The following is a 3,884-nucleotide window of genomic DNA, read 5'->3' as shown; positions in this document are numbered from 1 at the left end:
TCCCTGTGTGATCAACTCAATTGAAAGTCCAGAACTAATACAGTTCATTCGGATTATGAGGGAAATGTTCCTATAAAAACCATTACATTTTCCTTTTCTCCCAGAATCGATTTTCTGAGTTGTCTCTGAAACCTTAGTTATTTCCACTCAATCTGTTTTGTCTCTGGGAGGATTCCTTGGAATGTAAAAATTCATCCTGACAAGTTTCCTGTCATACAGTAGGCTTCATTGTCCTTATACTGTGGGTGTTGTTCTCTCTTCAACTCGTATTTAGGTATAGAGAAATCTGCCCGTTTAATATTACTATGTTCTTTGTAGACAATTCAATTTCAATTCAAAGGAGCTTGAATTGGTAGACCTATGAGAAAACATTTGTTTACATTTAATTGCCAATGCAGGTGTCACAACATAATTTGTATTATAGCCAAGAAGAGACATGTCCTTGTCCACTAAGCCAAGATCGAGACCATGTCCCTGTCTAGCATTTTTCAATTTCTTTCAAAAATAGCAGATGTACAAGCTTGCAGCACATGAACTTAAAGGGACACTTCACCCTTTTTGCAACCAAATATATGTTAATGACATTTAGAAGATTTAGAACAATTTCCTCTCACTTCCATTCATATTATCGGATCTGGCAGAGTGTTTGGTGGATATTTAGTCTCCATACATGGGGATATTCGACTAGGACGTTGAGCTATAATATCCCATCTCAAGGTGATACAAGGTGATGAATGAATAAACAAAAGGAATGCGACAGTGACAACAAGACTAACTCAAATCCCTAACCAACATCAGAGACAAAACTACAGCTGTGAACCTATAACAACGAGAGCTAAACAGAACTGAAAACTAGACTACCGGTAATACTCCTTCCCGAAGGGAGTAAACTAAAGACGAGCAGAACGAGAACACAAACTAACAAAATTAACATGACATGACGAAAATAACAGAATGTAGGTGGCTGGAGGGGTGTTCCCTCGTTGAAGCGCTGACAGAGACTGAGCTTTGTAGCCAGGACTATGAGGTGCCACATGACCGGTTAGCCAATAGGAGCTGATCACGTTCCAAGCATTGGTTAGCCAGGCCCCCCTCAAGATGGCAACTCATTAGGGACACATCACTCATCATCTGCAGGGACGGCAGGAACAACAAGCAGTACCAGGCATAATAGGCGACCCTAACCCAGTAGCCTACAGCTAGACAAGCCTACTAATAAAATAGATATAGATATTATATAATAATAATATATATAAATATAATATCGAACATAATAATACATATAGCCACAGGCTGTTACAAGCTCATGTATGGCCAAAACAGCTATGGTACTTTTCAGGATTTGAAATTCAAAAACAGCAAAAGTAGCAGATCGACAAGCTCAAAACATGTCGCTTTGCGCCACGTTTCGAACTTTTACTTTATAATATTTATCCCACAATTTTGTAACCCAGTTTTTCTTTTCACCCTGTGCCAATTATCTAATGTAATCCTGGGCGCTACACTTCCTCTGCCAACCTGGGGGGGCAGCGGACTGACCTCATGCCTCCTTCTATGCATGAGGAGTCCAAGCTGCTTCTTTTCACCTGACAGAGGGGAATTTCCCCGGCTGGACGTTTCGAACTTTTGAATGTGGATTTGCTACTTTTGTTTTTGTGTGGCGCTGTAGTATGATCCAGTTAAAATACGGAGGTAAGAGGTTTCTGCCCGACAGCAACAACATATTCCAATTGTGTTACAGATGTCCAGCTTTGTGAATAAACCTGGCATGGGATTTCATTCCCCCTGGGTACAGAATGCCATGGTTCAGCACAAAATATGTAAATAAAGTATGTAAATGTTCTTTTTAGGACCGGGCCAAGTCCCTGCTGTGTCATCTATCCTACAACTCTTGCCAACATCTGTTCTCTACAGTCAGATACACAGTCTGACCATGTTTGGACCTCTGAATGTTAATATAAGGTGTGTGCAACTCACAACTCGTCGCTTCGTGAAACGTTGTTTTCAAATAACCAAAGTATGTATAGGGCTGAAGTGGTTAATGTGTGTTTTGTAATAATAATCAGAATCTACAAAGTAACTAAAGTTTTCAAATAATTGCAGTGGTGTAAAAAGTACAATATTTGCCTCTGATGAAATGGAGCAGTACATAATTAGCTAACCTATTGAAAATTCAGTAAAACTAAAAAAAATACCTCAAAATTGTACAGTACAGTACTTGAGTAGATGTACTTAGTTACTTACCACCAGCGGACTGAGCGGGTGTGTCGTGTGTGCTTGTATAAGTAGAATTGATGCAATGCTTATTGTATCTCGTGGTGGACAGTAATGGCATGAAACAAAAAAAAGTTATTCTCCTGTGGTTCGCGGTTTGCCTCCAAAATCAAACTTTAACGGTCAGAAATTTGAATCAAAGTGAATTGACTATAGACCGTTTTTAGATTTTCTGGTGATTTGAGTTTGATATACTGTACATTTGTAGCTGAAAGAGTTTATGTTGGGAGTACGATTGGAACAGACCTGCGGGAGTAGGAGGAAGGAAGGCAGGCAGTCAGACAGACAATTAAGCCCTTATTTTATTCACAGGGTGCAAGTAATAATTTACAACGTTTCGATGTATCTGTCACGTCTTTGTCAGGTCATGGACCTGTGGGAGTATTGGAAAGCTTATATTCAATCCCTGAGACAGAATGTTCTCAAATTTATTATAGATGAAATTGACCCAATGTGAAAAAACACAACCAAAAATAATGAGACTGACCTTTTGCTGACTAGCTTTGGAGGATTTGTGGCCATTATCAACTCTTCTCTGCTCTTTGACCAGTGGTTAACTACTGGGTTCACAACTTCAGACTGGGATGTAGACTAGGCCTTTCCTTGACAATAGCCTATTAAAGTAGCTTAATTCACTGTAGTCAGTTCCTCTCTTTGTCCTTGAGTCTGTCAGTGCCAGATCATCTTGTGATCCACCTTTGGGACATAAAAGGCCATGTATACATGAAGAGAAGCAGACTGCCCCCCATGCAACCAAAGACCTAAGGCCGACCCTAAAAACGACACACTTTTTTTTGTCAAGGACACACACACATGCGCGCATGCACGCACGCGCGCACGCACACACACACACACACACACACACACACACACACACACACACACACACACACACACACACACACACACACACACCACAAGGACTCCTTGTGGTGTCGGCTGATGTTTGGTCATGCTTTGTTTTCCGATAAGGTAACATTATATTTACCAAAAGTTAGTGATGTGACTGGCCTCAGCCCTGAGTCATTCAGGTCATTCCCTGTGAAACCCTGTGTACTGTACTGTCATATTTAATATGTAGGTGTCCATTTGACCGACCTGATCCTGCTGTACATTCTGTACCATTAAGCATCTTCTCCTGTAAGCTCTCCCTAAAGCTTCACTCACAATGAGTTCACTGCTGTTGATACAGCCACATTCTTTCAGTGACCCTAACACACACATGCGCACGCATGCACGCACGCACACACACACACACACACACACACACACACACACACACACACACACACACACACACACACACACACACACACACACACACACACACACACACACACACACACACACACACACACACACACACACAGACACACTACCCCAATACAGCTGAAGTTCAGGGAAGGTTTATTTTGTGTGAAATACAGAAATATTCTTCACTCCCCATTGTCAGATCCTTCACTCATCCACTGCTCACTCCCTCCCTCCATTGGGAGAAACCTGCGGTATAGCCAAGCTCTCCTCCTCCACCCTTCATCTCCTTCTCTCTACCCCTCCCTCCTCCTTGCAGATGGAAAACTGTGTTTCACATCAGCTGGGATCATTATACA

The sequence above is a fragment of the Protomyctophum bolini genome (assembly GCF_963924005.1).
Source record: "Protomyctophum bolini genome assembly, chromosome: 1".
Taxonomy (NCBI): Eukaryota; Metazoa; Chordata; class Actinopteri; order Myctophiformes; family Myctophidae; genus Protomyctophum; species Protomyctophum bolini.
The sequence above is the reverse complement of the archived record's forward strand: the minus strand, read 5'-3'. Positions refer to the sequence as shown.